This window comes from Dermacentor andersoni, chromosome 1, assembly GCF_023375885.2.
Source record: "Dermacentor andersoni chromosome 1, qqDerAnde1_hic_scaffold, whole genome shotgun sequence".
NCBI lineage: Eukaryota > Metazoa > Arthropoda > Arachnida > Ixodida > Ixodidae > Dermacentor > Dermacentor andersoni.
Window position 1 is genome coordinate 105160233 of NC_092814.1, and position 19247 is coordinate 105179479.

At 48.7% G+C, this 19247-nt stretch overlaps 1 protein-coding gene and 1 long non-coding RNA gene across 2 annotated transcripts in view; one reads left to right on the top strand and one right to left on the bottom strand.

The window, feature by feature from the left end:
* The window catches only part of LOC129380553 (uncharacterized), a 76644-nt gene that overhangs the window by 21397 nt on the left and 36000 nt on the right, over nucleotides 1-19247 (bottom strand). The window lies entirely within an intron of this gene.
* Nucleotides 1-19247, top strand: part of LOC126543302 (protein-L-histidine N-pros-methyltransferase) — a 209970-nt gene that overhangs the window by 19027 nt on the left and 171696 nt on the right. The gene's annotated exons all lie outside the window — the stretch shown is intronic.

Here is a 19247-nt window from a genome sequence, read left to right on the forward strand (position 1 = left end):
GTGAAGCGGTGGCGAAAGGGAACTGGGGAGAGCGCCGAAGAGGCGGCAGCGCCGGGGCGCTTTAGAGGCGCGCGATCCCTTGCGCGAATGGCTGCGGCGTCCTTCTGCCTGTGCTGAAGTTGCACACTAACCTGCCTCCCCCCACCCGCTTCCCTCTCCTTTCCCTGCATATAGCTGCCACGGGCAGATAAAACGGGGAGAAATCCGTATGATTGGCAAAGTGCACTCGCTTGAGGGGCCTCCCTCAAGCCTGGCGTGGGGCACGCTGCCAGTGAAATAAGCGGCGCCGCCGTCCAAGGTGCCGCCGTTCTAGCTATTGAGGACGCAGCTGTGCGTCAGTCGCCACTGCAGCCATCGCAGCCCTCCTCTGTCCTCCCCCGGCCCTGATTTCCAGTCTCGCCCGCCAAGATAGTCGCATATTTTTTGGCGCCCTCCACCCTCCCTTCCGCTTTCCTTTCATTACGGCCGGAATGCAGACGTCTGGAGGAGTGCGTCACGCGTCGGGTGCACTTGTACGCGCCCGAGGCGTTGGCAACAACACAGCTTCGGGAAGCAAGAGAGGTGGGATGGCTGCTTACCGTTGACGGAGGTGGTGAGGAGAAGCGCACCTACGCCTCAGCTGAGAACTTGATCAACTCTCAGCACTGAATGTGAAACGCGGTGTAGGAGAATTCTGGCTGACAATGCGCGTATCTCGGAAACGTACTCGTGATGTGTAAGTGTCAGGCGTTGGCAAAGCAAACACAAGCCTCCCTGACGTTACTGTTTCGCATACGCGTTGTGGCATCTGGAAAGGTCTAGTTCGCTGGTGATTCTCCCTGCCGGCGGCGCATGCTTCAGCTATTCAGAAACGCAAACCATGAGGTCGCAAGAATATATGACGACAGTAGAACCCTTGATAGTCAAATGTCTAAAGTCTTGTATTTATTCTTCACGCTGCGATTTTCGTGCCCAACGTTGAACATCCGCGTCAAACATGGCCATGACGCGTTAAACAGAAACGGAACATGTGTCGCTGTATGTTCCTTGGGCGCCATTCTATAGTATATACGTGCGCCTAGTTACGCCCGCGAAAGCTAATGAGGGCAATAATAATGCAGCTTAGAACTTTAGCTGAACTTTATCAGATTTCGCGGGACGAGCGTATATCGTTCCGGAAATAAAACTACAAAGAAATGTTCAACTTTTCTACAACGTGCTTGTCACTCAGGTGCTAAGTAGGCAAAGGATGTAAAGGCGCAACGAGAAAAGAACGAATGGTAATAGAATAACTCAGCGCCTAATGACACCAAGAAAAGCTAACGTTCACTTCCTTGGCACCAGCTGACATTATTATTATTACTTTATTCAGAACATTGTTAGGTTACCACGCGTTGTCTTTTTTTAAATCCGCATGTTCGCTGCTGTAAGAGACTGTTAATGCGCGTTAGGGATGTTAACGCTTTTTAAGTTCCAATACATGCTTCTTCCTGTAGCCGCAGAACTCACCGCGGTTAATTAAGTAGCTTAACACAGTTATACTCGACATAAGATTCTCCTTTGGTGGGGAAAAATCTTATTTACAGTATTGGTTCACTATGATCGGATAACGCGTGCTTATCATACAGATTAGGCTTTTGCACCTTCATAACTTCAGCTTTACCATGAGCGCTTCCGAAAGCATATGCGGATTCCTGGCTCCAAATAATCCGAGGATGACGTGTGGAGTTTACGCCACGTAACTGCGTCTTTATTGTGGCTTTCTTTATTCGCTCTAACATATGCTCAGTTAGTTCCTTCTATCGGCTTTGCATCGCTGCGCCAACCAGTGGCCGGACCTACGGCTCTTGCCCTACCACTGCTTGTCTCATCGTGGCCTTCCTGCAGCGAGCAGGTCTCCACTTCCAAGCGCTGGCCGTCTAGTTTTCCATTCGCTGCTCCGTCTCTCAGCCGGCCGCCATATTTTATTGGCATCCTGGCGCTTCCTCTCGCTTCGGCCCGGGCGCTTCTTGGCGCGCTCTGTTTATTGGAATGCAAACTGATTGACCTCCCCTCCCTAGAGCGCTCCTACGCTCTCTCGCTTCCTTCTTTTTTTTTTTTTCTCGCACTGGCTCGCTCTCCCCTCCCCGTCCTCTCCGCCTCTTGCTCCCCCTCCTCCCGCATCTTCAGCCTAAGTTCCCCTTCATTCTTCTCCGCTCGTTTCTTTTCTCTGTTGTGCCCGCTTCATTTGTTCGCTGGGATGCTGGGCTCATGGAGATCCCGCGTTGCTGCTAGCTTTTCCCGCTTTTCCTTTTTTGAACACCAAGCTGTACTTTTCAGTATCGATTCCCTCGCTTGGTTCAAAATAAGAAATGGCTACAAGAATGCTGATGCAGAAGTTTTTAGGCACTCGGGGCTTCACGCAAGCGGAGCCGGCGCGATGGAAGGAACGCGAAAAAACTGTTTTGTCGTCGTCTGCATTATTGCGATCCGAAGGAGTGCGCCGCGGCAACGAAATGAGAAACTTGTTTGCCGCGTTTCGTTTGCTTCCTCTTCTTGCGCGTCCGCTCCGGGGCGTTTGGCGCCCACCGCCGCCTCTCCCCCTGCGCCTGTCCCTGGCTCCTTCTTCGCCTTTGCCATTACGGCGCGCCACGTGGACCCGCAGGACTGCAGAGCGGTCCCTCGGTCCTAACGACGTTGCCTGCCGGCGTAGCGCCCTTCGCCTCGCCGCCTTGTCTGTCCCTAGTGTGCGTCTGTGCGTGCGTGCGCGCGCAGCGCTCCGGGAGTCGAGCGAATCCTCGCGCCCCCCGTCGCACGTGGCAGTAACGCGCGGATATGATAACGACAGTGTTGCCAGGGCGCTGCTTCTACATGCACGCCTGGCTTTCGTGCGCGCCGGAAATGACGACGGAATACCGAAGGCCGGTGGCATACGACGCTAGCCCATCGTCATGGCTCGCGTACTGCATTCTCGTCACGGATGCCCGTTGATTCCGATTGTTACGGGTGGTTTCTCTTTCCTATCATTTTGTTTTGTTTATTATTCACTGCCGCTGTTCTTGGCTGTTCGCGCGGATCTTTATGTCTGCTAGGTCGTGAAAGAATAGCTCTTGCAGAACAAAATTTAGCAGTAACGTTTTCACAGTTCTAGTCATTGATTTACTACCACTATGTTAGTTTATTCTGCGAGAAAACGATTTCGCCTTTGTTGTGGACGTTGCAGTGATTCTGAATGGGTTCAATAGCCGCGTTTCGTCGTGCGTGCATTTCAATATCGCATTTCGTTGCGGTGACCCTTGGATGGTTGACGAGAAATATATATCTTGCGCAGTGATTCAGCACTGAGCAAAGTTATTGCTCGAGTTATGAATGTGTAGATAGTGCTCGATGGTTAAGTGATAGCTGTAGAGGCCAGGTCTGGTATAACTGAACAAGTTGATCCCCATTGTTTTCCTTTTCGCGCTTCTTCAGTGGTGAGAGCGGCGCTCCGCCTACGTTCTCGCCATAATCATTCGGTCATTAACGATGGGTGATAAGAAAGGAATAGAATTGAGTGAAAGGAATCCTTGCATTCAACCAGCTCAGATCGTTCGTTTATAGTTCAAATGTCAAACACACCCTCTTAAAGGTATTTTGCACAACGAACAGACAAAACGATACAGCACACAGACACGTACGCACGTACGCACGCACGCACGCACGTACGCACGCACGCACGCACGCACGCACGCACGCACGCACGCACTTGCATTATGAGTTACTGTAGGTATAACGTGCATAACGCTTCTTATACAGGAACTACATCCCTACTCTTCGTGAAAAATGTCGCACTGAAGAAACTGCTGCGGCCTTTGCACAAATAATACAAGTCATTGGCAAAAATTCGTGAATTGAGGCCCGTCACTGCCGGGACGTGTCCCCTTGCTATAAATGAAAATGTTCACCCTCAAATGTGTGGCGGACAAACTCAGTTTATTTTGGTGTAAAATAAGAAGGGCGGGCGGGGGAAGGGGGAAGATACTGTATAGAAAAAGTGGACTGAACAGAACGGGCGCCACTTGCGACTAAGCTTACACGAAAGGAAAGTATGAACCAACTAGCACAGTAACATGCAGTAATAATGTATTGGCGTAGCGCCGCATTTACTCACCCCCCCCCCCCCCCAAAAAAAAAAAAAAGAAAGAGGAGTTCTCGTGCACTTTGGAGCAGTAATGCCTGATCCGCTAATTTAACTTGTGGCGCATTATGGAGACGGAATGTTCTTGAAGCTAACGTTAGTCTCTAGGATTTCTAGCAAGCTAGTGAGCATGAGTTGAACGCTGGCTGGTTTTAGTGCAGATTCAGTGCGCACACTGAAGTTGGTAATTTAATTTCAGTTAACGGAATGTCTTAGTAATTTTCTGCAAGGTTATGCACATCATGCAGGTGCCGAAGCCCGCGACCACTAACAAAGTGTTGCCGGTAAAATCGCCATATTCCCTCTTATGCCCTGTCTTATAGAGAACTCATTCTTTCATCTCAGCTGAAAGAGGTGATGTAAGTAAAATATAATTGAGTACGAATGGTTTTACGAGATCGTATACTCAGCAAGAAATACACGTATCTTCAGTTGTATTCTGGCAAAATCGGCTTCAAAGTGGGAGGACTGTGTATTAGGCAGTTTCATCTCATTCACTCAAAGTGACCATGTCATCTTTGGCTGGACTGATGACGGGGTAGGTGTAATTTTTCTTTGCTTACAACCAAACAATGAGCGCGCAAAGAAGCAAAACTATAAAGATCTGCGCAAGTGTTTTAAGACACAAAATGCGCGCGGCATAGCAGTGATTCGCATGGCGAAAGTGTAGAGAAAAGAAATAATATAATCAGGTTCTGGCATTTCATTGTTTTGTCGACATCGATCCATTGCGAGTGTGGTTTTACTGTCTTCCAATACACCGAAATATTGGCGTTAGTGAATGCTGTCTCGCATGTGTTAAGTATGAGGCACTCTCCTCTTTCATTTCCGGTCAGTGGATTTCACCTTATATGCTTAATGAGCGCTGAACACTGCAGAACACCCTTTTCTCCCTGTTGAACTTGTTCTGTCTTCCAGAAAAATATTTCTGCGTACATTGGATGAAGCCCAGGGACTTTCTTGCCGTGTCTTGAATATCCAGCATGTCGATGTAGAATTCCCGGACACCCTACAACCGCGGGACGTCTGCCGGACCGCGCGAGGCCAAGTCTCTCGCCTTGGTAGAGTCGATGTGCTGACGCTGACATGGTTGGGCTCGGTCGTCCGGGTCACCAATTTGTGGGGGGCGGCGCGAAGAGGTAGCAGCCATGGCCACGATTAATTTAGGTCGGCGAGCCATGGTGCAGCGCGGTCTCAGGAACGGCCGACACCGAGGCCGCTCAGGCCGAGAGCGCTGTCGTGTTCTATTTTCGCGCTACCTGCATGTGAGCCCATCTTCTTCGCCTGCTTTGGATTCGATAGTCGCGCCGCTACAAAGGCTCGCACGGCAATTTGTATATTTCTACAGTGCCCTTAATATCCCTACAACTCTTAAATTCCTCCGGCATATGTCCCCCAATGTATCCTTTACTTCTACAAAATTTCATCATGATACGCATATTATAGTTCGCATACGACAAACGTGTTTTAGTCCCTTGACAAACATCAAACGGATTATCAAATTAAAACAAATTTGATAATCTCCTACGACGCTCTTAAAGCACAAAAAAGTGTCTCCTAAGACACTTTTTTCTCACCGAGTGTCAGCTTAATACGTCTGCTCTTTCTGAAACGACGTGTTATTTAATATACCATCGAGCTGTAAACCGTAATTAATAACTTTACTAATATTCCGCAACGCGCCTGATTACCTAACACAATTATAACTCTGCCCACACATCACCACTGGCATGCACAATATTTTTTCCAAGTTTAATTACACCTGCTTCATTGGTTCTTAGCCAAGTGAACTCATTGCTAAATTGTGGCCGTAAATGCACGAACATCAAAATAGGCACTAAAGCCAACACTAAGCCTATTATTAAATCAAAATGCGGGCTTCTACATAGAAGAGGCATGGTATACATGAGAAGAAAACTATAAAGATATGCTTCATTATACCTGTATGAATTAACAAAGCTTTTCGTTCATAAGTGCTACTTTGCACTGACCCGCAGCTTTCGCTAATTTAGTATGTCCGTCATCACGACTGGCTGGTATATCTTCTTTGAATGAGAGCCCTGGTCGTTACTGATAACTGAAAATACGCGAGCGCATCTTCGAATGTACAGGCATTGTTTACATTTGAGCTACGTGCATTACACAAAACTTTTTTCCGCTTGCTGACAGAGCATCTTCAAGCTAATTGGCTTTTATTCTGTCTTCAAGCTTTCCGTAACTCCTTGCTTAAGTTGGCTCTTGCAACAAATGACAACAACGCCGTGCCGCTTTCCGTTAATGAAGCAATGAATGTAGCAATATGCGTGTTAGTTATTAGAATACTGTATTGCCGCGCGATGCGCCATCCATTACCGCGATGCGCGGCCACTATGTGAGCAGCGCCAGGACATAGCGCAGTTCGCTGTAATGGAACACGTGTCGCGGTATGACAAAGGGTTCTTATCGCGCTTCTGCTCTTGCGTTTGCCGCGTGATATATGGTTGTACGCGCTTTCGCTTTCTCTTAACAGCCCGTGCCTTCCCCCCACGCCTTCCCCAAGGGCTGCCACTTATGCATCGAATAAATCGAAAGCATGCATTGCCTGTAGCTCTCTGTAGAAATGACAAACGCAGCCTGAGCATTCAGTCATCCAGTGTGATAATTGTGAAGGTCCATCCAAATTACATTTAAAGGGGCTGAAAACCAATTTTTAGGGTAACCGTTTTTTTTTTTTTAAGTCCGACGGAGACCTTACTGGTCTGTGTGTCCAAGCATACGCTGGTACGCGGAAAACGCCGTGGAGCATTTGTTATTAGCGCTTTCCCATCTGGCTTGAGGATGTAGTCGCGCTCAAGGAACACGCTGGCAACAGTGACAGGTGAGCGCAATAACATTTATACGCCGGCATTGGTGGGAAGCAGACCACAAGTGCAGCTCTAGCTGTAAGAAAGTAACGTGTTGTTTATCAAACCGATGTTCCTGCGGTTCGTGTTTTATGAAGCAGTGGATTATTTTTACAGCAGTAGGTGGTGTCCGAATCTAAACCCCAGCGCGGTCCCTCAACGTAACAAAAACCGATCTCGAAGGCCGTGCTTTTGCTGGTTGCATGCACCAGGCATTTTTTTTTATTTTAGCCAAGCGAAGCTAAGTGGTAGCATATTCCAGTAGTGCTATTATTGCAGGGCTCGCACCCATTCGTGGTACAATTCGTCAATGGCATTTTGCATCTCGCAGAGGTAACAGAACTGGGGGTACCAACTCGCAAACTAGCTCATGTGCATCATGTGCGCCGCCATGCATTGAACAGCTCCGCCCGCACTCTCGCTCCACTCGTTACCACAAAGGCAGCGTCGCTCGTCAGCGTGCACTTATTTTACTTCGTAACGCGCGTAGAATAAAGCGCAAAAGCCTAATAATAAATGAACTGCAGTTTTAAAGCAATAAGTATGCTGTACTTAATAACAACCGACTTACCTACAGTAATCTCATATACTACATCGGAAGTACCAATACTTCACCGCCAGGCCGCGCTACTTGCTCGTTTTTGAGATGACCCCTTCCTAGTTGAGGGTCACGCTGCTTGCCTAAGGATAAAAACATACCGGAGCAAATATTCGCATCAAGATGAGGCATGCGTATGCTGCAGCAAAAATCCGGATACCACTCAGCACATCATCATGGAATGCGAAGGGATTCACCCAGTGAGACCCGGAGGTAGCGTAGACCTTCCAAAAGCGGTTATATTTAAAGTTAGTGGAAGCGTCAACCGGTCAGCAGTCGAGATATGCCAGGCACATTTAGGGTATTGGTGGAAAAAAAGCAAGGAAGCAAATGATACGACCAGGTCCGTTAGAGGCATAGTTAGCGATACAAGGTAGGTAGAGAAGTTTTGAGGGGAAAAAATAGGTAATGTACATGTATAGAAAAATGCTAGAAGAAAAAATATGTGCAGCATCCCTGATTAAATCAAGTGGTCTAGGTGACTATTTGTCACCGCCCCGTTTCGAAGGGAATGTCAATTAGTAATAATAATAATAATAATAATAATAATAATAATAATAATAATAATAATAATAATAATAATCCTCAACATGATTCTTTCTTTGCCAATTTAAAATTATAATTCCTACTTAAATTTCGAACAGCGTCCTAGACTCGTCCTAGAATAACTATAAATCGTAGTTATTTCATTTACATCAACGTCTCGCAACACATTCTGGACAGTTGTCAGTCCCTTTAAGCTATTGTGTTACGCGCTTTGCGTACTATTCCGACTGCGACTTGCTTTCCGGAGAGCTTGTTTCTGAGCGAAGCAGGACGCCGCTCGCCATCTACCGAGGAGCGGCTAAAACCGTGGTGTGTCGTCACATCGTATACACATGAGGCGAGATCGAACTCGTCCGCAAGAGATCGATGTCTCGCTGCAGCCGATGTTGAAGCCACATTCGACATATCGCGTCGCGGTTTCGGAGCTGCAGCGCCGAAACACCGACGTGCCAGGAGCTGCACCTTCTGGCACGTATAGGCGGCAGGTTACGACACAGCATTTCCCATGGGAAATGGTGAGGTAACCTCCCGCCTACGTGCCAGTCGATATATTTTATTTTGGAATATTCCTCTCTTTAATAGTTCAATTGCCTGCGTCTCAGGTGGTGCTCCCTTACGTTAATTTCACAGTAGTCATGAAGTTATGAATTATGTAAGGCACCGCCTGACAACTAAATTCTAGGATTCCCGCTAGTATGAGCAACAAATGAAATGCACTGAGCCAAACTACTTCCGTCTGCTGAAGCCATCAAGAACGGCTCAACAAGGTTCACCTGATGACTTTTAGTCACATACCGGGATGTTGTTAACGTCGCGCGCTCGCAACATTCTTCTTGTACCCACAGTTCATGCAAATTCCATTCTTTTGGGAGAGTTTTCACTCTGGACGTTAGTTGACGTCTAGTCTGGAGAATACGCGGGTGCTTGAGCCATAGTACCCACCTCCTGACTATAAGAAACTCGTCGCGGGCAGTTCATATTGGCATATTATTTCGTAGAGGTACGTCAAGACAAATTTTCGTGAACGAGCTATCAAGAACTGGCAAGAAGAGACTGTTAGGTGTTCCATCGTTCAACCATTCCATGTGAATGATGCTACGTGGTTGTCGATAAATGTGATAAAAGCTTTGATGTTCGAGTCCAGATCGTTCTGCTTCTCGGCAGACTCGTAGCCTTACCGCTTCATGTCTTGCCTTTTCCTATGACGAATCGTGCTGAAAAGACGACGTCTCGTCACCTTTGGGTGGTCCTTATTTCTTAACGGCAGTTGACACTTCGGTTGAGGCTATGTGCACTTTGAAGCTTTAAACTATGCTGTTCATCTGTCGAACTGTGAGTCTGCAACCTTGCACATATCTTGTTTTCCGAAAGGTACTCCTTGATAACTGGCCGCGTTGTTTCACGGTTGAATGTCCGATTCCGTCACTCCATTATTTCTGCCGGTAACTTTGATGGTCCGACTACAGCTGGTGGCAAACCTTCGCCGCTATTTCTTTAAGTAGTTTGGCTCAGCCCATTTCATTTTTTGCTCATACTAGCGGGATTCCTAGAACTTAGTTGTCGGATGGTGCCTTACACGATTCATAACTTCATCACTACTGTGAAATTACTTTAACCTAAGGGAGCACCACCTGAGACGCAGGCAATCGAACTACTTAAGAGAGGGATATTCCAAAATCAAATATATCCTGCCTGATACGTAGGCAGGAGGTTACCACACCATTTCTGGCACCTACGTGCCAGAAGGTTGACGGTTGTGTAGTCCTTAGCCATTCCCTTTTTCTTGTTAGCATGAGTATGATATGCATACAAGCACTCGGCCGCATTATGAGGCGTTGCCCCGTGAACGGGTTTGATCATTTAGACGGGTCTTCGCTTTGTTCTCCATCTTACTGCAAAACATCATAGTCACGTTCTTCTCTGTAATCGATCAGACTGGACAGCGATGTAACCGCGAATAAACATCGTCAGGTCAGGACATGTTTGCACGTTCTATACTTATTTGCATTGTAAGAAGAAAAAAAGGTATAACTAGAATTTCAAGAATTAACGCTAGCTGCCGCGGTGGCTCAGTGGCTATGACGTTTTGCTGCTGAGTACGAGGCCGTGGGTTCGTCTCCCTGCCGCGGCGGCCGCATTTCGATGGGGAAAAAATGCGAAAACGCTCGTGTGCTTAGGTATAGGCGCTTGTTAAGGAACCTCAGGCAGTCAAAATAAATCGGAAGCTTTTCACTACGGTGCCTCTCATATCTGTTGCTTTGAGATGTTAAACCGCATGAATGGAGTACACATTTGAGGATTAACGTTGAGCAGTGTATGATAGGTATATATCCGAAGTAAACGAGGCTTGCATCATCATCATCATCATCATCATCATCATCATCATCTTTTTATGTCCACTGTCTTCCGCTAGCTAATTCCAACTTGCGCCTGCAAATTTCCTAATTTCATCACCCCACCTAATTTTCTGGCGTCCTCCACTGCGCTTCCCTTCCCTTGGCACCCATTCTGTAACTCTAATGGTCCACCGGTTATCTGCCCTACGCATTACGTGGCCTCCGCAGGTCGATTTTGGTCTTAATGTGAACTAGAATATGGGCTATAGCCGTTTTCTTTGTTATCCACGCCGTTCGCTTCCTGTCTCATAATGTTACGCCTAACAATTTTCGTTCTATCCCTCTTAGGCGAGGTTCTTAACTTGTGTTCCAGCTGTTTTGTTATCCTACAAGTTTCTGCTCGATATGTTAGTGCCGGTAGAATGCAATGATTGTACACTTTTCTTTTCAGCGACAGTGGTAAGCTTCCAGTCAGGATTTGTCAACGCCTGCCGTATGCACTCCAACCCATTTTTATTCTCTAGTTTTCCTTCTCATGATCAGGGTCCCCTATGAGTAATTGACCTGGACAAACGTAGTCCTGCACTTGCTTATTAATACATTAATGCTTGTTTCCTGTGTATCCACACACGTGGTCCTTTACTACCAGTGGCATAACATACGGTGACTGGGTGCGTGACTGAGCTGCTGGTTTCACGCAAAACAAATTGCGTAAAAGTTGCCTTTTCAGGGGAGGATATCAACCGAAAAAGCACCCTGCGAACTTTTTTCGCCCATAAGTCGAGTAAGGTATAATTATATCAAAACTGCTCAGCACTTGTAACTATAGTGCGACATAATTCAATAATTTAATAACTTCACGTTATACTATTGGGGCTTTACGCAATAACTCAGGAATTTCTTTCCTATTGGAGTATGAACAACCTTTATGTGCAGTCGTGGGGTGATTCTGTGAAGTTTAGAAGTAATGCTCGAAACAAGGACCACCATTCCTCACTGTCAGCGACATTTAGTCAGCTGCAGCGTATTGAATACAGCGACAAATTGAGTGGTAATTGTCGATCTACCGAAGAACTCGTGCGTTCACTGCTTGTGTGCACACATAACAAAATACGAAGAGCGCGCGCACAGCCCGTATTCTCACGCCACCGTGGTATTAGCATTCGGCGCGCGTTAATTTATTAAATTGCCATGCATTGCTTCACGCGTCGGAACTGTGGCGCAAAACTGTAAAGAGCGCGGAGTACGATAGACAGGAGTGCCAACTCGCCTGATAAGGTATAGTCGAACTTACGTCCCGCCGACTGAAGTTTCTTGTAGAAACAATTTCTTGGATAGGTGGCGTTGAAACTTCTAACTATTGGTGATAGCAAACAGCGGCGCTGCGCAGCACCTGCGCTCGCTCGAAAGTTCTGGAATACCGTGAGGTCCTGCCTTTTTTTCTTGTTCTAAGATAACGAGCTGACGCACTTCGCTGACACGCGCTTCGCGCCACTGCCGCCGGTTTCGCGATGCCGACGGGCACGACGTGTTGTGCCTTCCTATGGAGTTTTCAGGCACAAAATGCGCGACGATTGAGCCTTTTCGCAGAACCCGTGCTCCGGATGCGTTTACACGCCGAGTGTGCATGCCGTGAGAAACTCGACATTTCAGCATCTGCCGCGCTTCGCGCTATCCTTGCTGCTCGGCAAAGGCCAGCTCGAGCATCGCGTCTCTCCGGGCCACTGCTGCGGACCTCGTTTAAGGGGACGGGCCATACGCCCTGTCAGAGGGGCTTTGCCCGGAAGACGCTCGGCGGGAGAGCTTTCGTGCTCAACGGGAGAGAGGAAGACGCCGAGGAAGGCCCCCGTTTGCGGCGGCCGGCTCGGCGCTGACTGACAGCTTTACGAGCTCACCGACGTCGCGGCGGCCGTCAGGGGAATGGAGCCAGCCGTTTGGGCGCTGTGCGTGTGTGTGTGTGTGAGCGGCGCGCCGTTTACGGCCGACCCCTGCTCCGCGTGTGTCACCTATTCATGCGCTTGTCTCCGAGACGCCGAGGCGCGTGTCATTAATTCCCGCACGGCAACGGCCGATTGCATCGACAGAAGCCGACGACGGCTGCCGCGGGAAGGAAGCTAAGAGAAAGCGCATCTGGCGGCGCGCTCCCCGCTCGCGCGCGCCTTCGCTCCCTCGTTTTACTTCCGCTTTGGCGTGTTTCACGTGCGTCATGTGCGTGTGTGTGTGTGTTTTTTTTCGTTGGTCCGGGCCGTTCCCGTACCACCGTGCGTTCGTTCGCTTTTATGATTTTTGCTGCAAGTCGAAACAACCGCCGTGTGCTCAACTGCCTTAAACGGGAGAAAAATGTAACGATGCTTCTTCTACCCTGAGGCACCGTTGTGGCGGCTAGGCTCATCATTTCTTTATTTTTATTTTTTTTTACTTTTCACGCTTAACGAGTGCGATGTTTGCGCGAGTGAAGTTAAAGAGTGCGCTCTCGCCCTTTTGTGTAGCGGCTCCAGGTTCGTGTAGTCATTACTTACATCCCTCATCGTGTTTGGCTCGTGGATGCCGTCGCTCCGGCGTCATATTCACGCCGACAGGCGCGTAAAAAAAAATGAAATGAGAAAAGAGACGAACAGTGGGGGGAGCCCCTGTTAGCGAGCTAGATGGAAGTGCGGGATGTGTCACTGACCCCGGAAGTAACGGCCGCGAAGCCTTCCTCGTCGCGCGTGGTTATTGTGCTGTCAATTCATGTTGTGCGTGCGTTCATGGCATGCGTTTGTGCATAAGAATGAAAGGCGAACAGTATGGCAGGAACATAACGTGTAGAGTAGGTGACGCAAAACACGGGACAAGACTGAGCTCGCGCTCTGCTTTTCTTTTTTCCACCGGTCGAAATTTTTTGAAACGTGCCCGTTTTTTCAGGCAACGTGGCTTGCTCTACGCCGAATATACGCGCGCGTGGCGGCCTTCTTCCGTGCGTGTCGGGTGACGCCATACAGGGTGGTCGTTGTCCCCGTAATGTGCGCGACATATCTTCGTTTTCTTTCTTTCTTCTTCCTCTTTATTTTTTCGCTCGTTTCGTTTCTGTCGCGCCATTGCGCGCGTCTGCGCGGAAGAAAAAAAATTGTTGGTTGCTGATTGAGAACTGGTTATCCCAACTTTCTCTATTGAGTTTTTTTTCAATGATTCCATCAACGAAGCCTATAATCTGCAATAAAGCCCTACATTTAGCATGTTGGTTACACATTTGTTCTTAAAAATTATGGCGCTAAAGTCGATCGCGAATGATGACTGAGACATAAAGAGCGCCATGTGCTGAATGATGTTTATTGCTCGAAACGGGACGCTCCCACATTCTGTGTTTCGGCACTGGCTACGCCTGGCTTGTGCTGTTTGTAAGTTGGGTCACATCTATCAGCAGCATTCTCATTAGCACAGCGTTGCGCCATATGTCTGGATGCGAAGTCTTCATTACACATGGTCAAAGGAAGCATATTATTTATGTATTATTGTGGTATTGTTATGTAATATATTGCTGGTCAAGGGAAAGGATATGGAAGCTTTATTGAAACATTAATTGGCAGCCTGTGAATCTAGGTACACATGCTGAAACTGACTACAAGCCATTCGTGGCGTCTTGTGGCTATTATATGCAAGGATGTAGTAATATTCATAGTTGAGGTCGTCACTTTCCGGAAACAGTGCGCCGTGTCACGGAGAAGCCGCCATAAAAGCAGGTCATTGGCAGTTTAAATATAGCCGGTGTTGGGGCAGGCGATTGGCAGAGCATGGTTAATATGACACAGTAATGCCAACGCAGTCTTACATTGATCTATAAGTTTGCCTGTTTGTATTTGACTCCCGCGCTGGTGTGGTCACGTGGCTTAAAGTAGCATCGCTCGACGTTTGCTGAATTCTAACGCCAAACTACAGGTTCAAGACGTTCGCAGTTGGCGAGGTGTTGCTCCATCACATTCTCCATACTCAGCGAAATCCGTCTTCCTTTCTTAACCGTTCCTTATCGTTTGAATTTTTGGTGTACAATATTGCCGGGCATGTTATACAGACTTTGTGAGAGCGAAAGTGGCTAGATCTGGCCATTTCCGCCTGTGGGCATCTGGTTCCAAACCTGTGTGCGAAATCGAGGGTTTAGGTATCACGCCACTAGCCTTCGAATAGAAGTACAATATGTACAGGCTTCGCGTTGTTGGGATATTGGTGGTGACGGTGGTGGGGTGTAGGGAGGAAGGTGAGATGTGAGTGGGTTGATCTCTGCCACCAGGGCAACGCCTCTCGCTGTTTGGATAATTCTTGATTACAACTCAGTGAGAGAACAGTTCAATGATTCCATCAACGAAGCCTATAATCTGCAGTAAAGCCTTACATTGAGCAAGTTGGTTACACATTTGTTCTTAAAAATGATGGCGCTAAAGCCGATCGCGAATGATGACTGAGACATAAAGAGCGCCATGTGCAGAATGATGTTCAGCACATGGCGCTCCCAAAAACGGGACGCTCCCACATTCTTTCGCGCATAAACACTTGCATCGTCACCATCATATTCAACAAAAATTCTAACCGCTGTCAAGGTGAGTGCATGACAGTTTCGAAATAACATTTCTTTATCAACGAGTGACGGCGATGCTTTACAAACACGTGTCATGTCCCGCTGCCAGATACAGACGCCTTATGTCACTTCTCTTTTCGTTTTCTCCTTGCTTTTCTCGCGGAAGTTTGTGCGTTGGAATAAAATGGAACGCACTTCCAGGATTTTAAAATTAAATTATGGGGTTTAACGTGCCAAGACCACTTTCTGATTATGAGGCACGCCGTAGTGGAGGTCTCCGGAAATTTCGACCGCCTGGCGTTCTTTGACGTGCATCTAAATCTAAGTACACGGGTGTTTTCGCATTTCGCCCCTATCGAAATGCGGCCGCCGCGGCCGGCATTCGATCCCGCGATCTCGTTCTCAGCAGCCCAGTACCATAGCCACTGAGCAACCACGGCGGGTTCCAGGATTTTGCATGCGCAGCCTTCACGTTAAGTATGTGTTCTTTCCCGCCGTAACAGGGTGGCGTTTATGGCGCTCCGCTGCTAAGCAGGAGGTCACGGGATCGAATCCCGGCCGCGGCGGCTACATTTCAATGAGGGCTATAGGTGGAAAAACTCCCGTGTACTGTGTGCATTGGGGGCACGTTGAGGAACCTGAGGTGGTCGACATTAATCCGGAGTCCACCACTACGACGTGCCTCATAATCAAATAGTGGTTTCGGCGCGTAAAACCTCAGAATTATTTTTTTTTCTTTTGGGCTTGTGTTCACGCGCCCTTTCATCGAAACATTGGCCAATTTGGCTGTAGTGTTCTTTCCCGCAACTGAGCAGAATAACGTATAGACTGCGCGCGCCAGAGGCGAACTATGTCACATGGTCGGTAGTGAATTTCCTGGCGTGCGTTACTCGTCATGGCGCACACTTTGGAAATACTAATATGGCGCAGACAGAACAACCTTCATATTAAATCAGTCATCCTACTGTGCATGAATGTGTGGAATCGCAAGCACGGGACGATGTCTGCTTCGCGCACCGTCGCATTTTCCGGAAGCGCTGTTTAACTTTTGCGATATGATCTCGCTAGAGATCAGACTGAGGGGATAACTTGCGCGAGAAATTCCAGCAACTTGTGTCGTAAAAGTGGCACGGAAGCTGATGCTCGTATATATGCTTTCGTCAGCGAGGCGAAAACGATCCCGCTATTTATCAACTTGGAATGGGTGCTTGCGAAATAGAGCGAGTCCATCCTTGAACCGGGGTTTAGGCCCGTAACTCGCGTTCACTCATTGCAGTTATATCAATTTGATATCTAGAAACTGAATGGACATATCTTTGAGTGTTTCAAGAGTGTTCCAACCCTTAGAAAAGTTGTCGAACTGGGTGGCTGTCACGTTAGTGGCCAAGAGGTGCGTTAAGTACATGAAGGTAGCCATCGCTATAGTAATAAATCTGGGAACTCTTTCTGTCTCGCGTCCTTCTTGCCGTCCATCTTTCGCACCGTAATCCTTAAAAGGAAACACGTGACGAAGCACGTCTAACGGTTCGGGCAGGAACTCACTCCTGTGACCCTTCTGCTGCTCAACCGAAGAAGTCGCGCAGTGCGGAGAACAATCCACAAAACGCACTATACAGTAGCAAGCGCGAAGCTTCATTTACGTACGAGCCGCTATGTATGAACGGGGCGCGCGTGCTGCACAAGAGTGCGTGTACGAGGCCGCGAGTCGTCGTTCCGCGAGCCGCACTGGTGGGTCTTAGTTTAACGGGTTCTCTCGTCACGGGGAGCGCGGTGTACAACGAGGCCCCTTGCCCGTACATCCGCTTGTTCGCACGGCGCCTGTAGAGCGAGCCTCGAGAGAGAGAGAGAGCACGCGAGCATGCCTGGGTGGAAAAGGCGACGAAACCGTCGGGCGGTCCCCGACGAGTGCGTATGCGGGTATAGGGGAAGGCTGCGCCAGCTCGTTATTACGAGCGCGCGTTTCTCGGGTGCCCGCGCCGCGCCCTGACACCCGTTCCTCAGTTCTTCTCTCTGTCGGAGGAGCGCATTCCAGGTTAAATGCTCGGCCCTCGGCTTCAACGGCAAGGGCGCATTGAGTAACGACTCTAATAAAAGGAAACGACCGCTACAGACGCTGGATTTATGGAGGAGTGGCAGTTTGAGAGTGGAGGATGCTTTCACCCGTTGAGGATATTTATCTTCGTGTACTTTGTTTCTAAATTCCTCCCTCTCTCTCTCTCTCTCTTGTTTTTCTTCTTGTTTCTTGTTTTTTTTTTTCCCTTCTGTATTCGCGTCTTCCTGCGCGGAAGAGCAGCGAGCGTCGAAGTTGGCGAAGCCATGCGCCGGCGTGGGAGCAATGCCATAGAAATTTCACTGTGGTACGTGGGGCTCGAGGAAGCTTGAAGCGGCCAAAAAAAAAAGATGTTGCGAGGCAAGCTTCTTGCTGGGCCTCATTTGCAAAAGTGCAAGACCTTGGCGGCCTTTATGGCGCCCGTGGTGGGACTTTCAAGCTGCTGCTGCCGCCGCCACCACCGCCGCGGCTCCTGTGTCGATTGAGGCGTGTGCCTCCCTCGTGAAACTTTCCTCTATCGGGTTACTGTATATATTCAGCGGGGATGCGTGGCCCACCTTGCCCTTCCATGCAGCGTTGCCCCTTTGCGTGTTAGAAATTTATATTTCATGGCAGCTGCCTTGCCTCTGTTTCCTTATACACTCGTCGTTCTTTTTTTTTTTTGCCTTCTGTGGAAGCAAACTACACTTTTGTATGTGAACGCAAACTTCGCATTTACGAGTTTTATCTTTCCTTGCAGCGAACGTACGAAACTGTGTTTCCTTGACGCAACCTGTGCAAGCGAAATGAACACCACCGGTTGTCTGGATTCGGGGACAATGGCTTCCTTTTGCTAATAGAAATTGTTCGTACGTGTGTCGCACGCACCAACAAGTTATTCAATAAATTATTTCAGTTTTCTGATATAAACTTTCCTGAAGTATTTTTTAATCTTTATCGATGATTAGAATAAACTACGAACAGACTGAACGCAGTAAACTTGACGGCATTGTTGGTTGTAGGTAACTTATGGCATCATTCTGCAGATAACCTAATTTCACCCAAACTTTATTTTTTAAGAAATGAATTATGGGGTTTGACGTGCCAAAACCACTTTCTGATTATGAGGCACGCCGTAGTGGAGGACTCCGGAAATTTCGACCACCTGGGGTTCTTTAACGTGCGCCTAAATCTAAGTACACGGGTGTTTTCGCATTTCGCCCCCATCGAAATGCGACCGCCGTGGCCGGGATTCGATCCCGCGACCTCGTGCTCAGCAGCCCAACACCATAGCCACTGAGCAACCACGGCGGCTCAATCCTTATTTGTTGTGGTTACCATGGACGCAATAATAATAATAATAATAATAATAATAATAATAATAATAATAATAATTGTATTAAATGCATGCTAACAAAGCTTGCAACTATTTCGAGCACCTTCGTGGCTTTCACTGGTCAGTCACATTCTGACAGAGGTGAGAACGGCGCTCGCGTGCGCACTTACATCGGCAAACCCTTCCCATTCGTTACAGCGTTTATGCGAACTCGCCACACCGTGGCAAAGAGCAGCAGTCCTGGCAAACAGAAAAGCGGCGTCTCGCGATGGCTGCTCAGGCGGCACCCAAGCGGCGCGTGTAACGACACGACGCGCGCAAAGAGCTGCCGCTCTGGGAAACCGGTGTCTTTTCACAGTCGATTAGGAGTTGATTTCACGCGAACACGCGCCGTCCCTTCTTCCGCGTGCCAGCACTGGGGATGCGTGGCGACGCTATCTGCACGGAGCCGACGTCGCGCACAATGCGACCATCACGCGCCGAGGAAACACTGGCTAATAGGCGCAGAGAAGCGGGAGCGGAAGGCCCTTGACGGCACACAATGGTGCACCCCCGGAACCCTTTCTCCCCAAAATGGAGGGGAGCGCAGCGCCTCCTCCCCGGGGGTGCTGCCAAGGAACTGCGGAGGCAGCGGGGGGAGGGGGGTTAGAGAACAGGGTTGAGGCGTTGCGCAACCAGCAGCCGAGCTCCCCAGATGGGCGCAAGAGGCCAGAGCACACGCGAGCGCATCGGCGCTGGCAGGTGCCGCGTGGTTCTTTCCTCCGAATGTGGATGGGGTTATAATGTGCTGCACGGGGACTTCGTATTACCCCCCTCCTGCCTAAGACTCGGTCGCC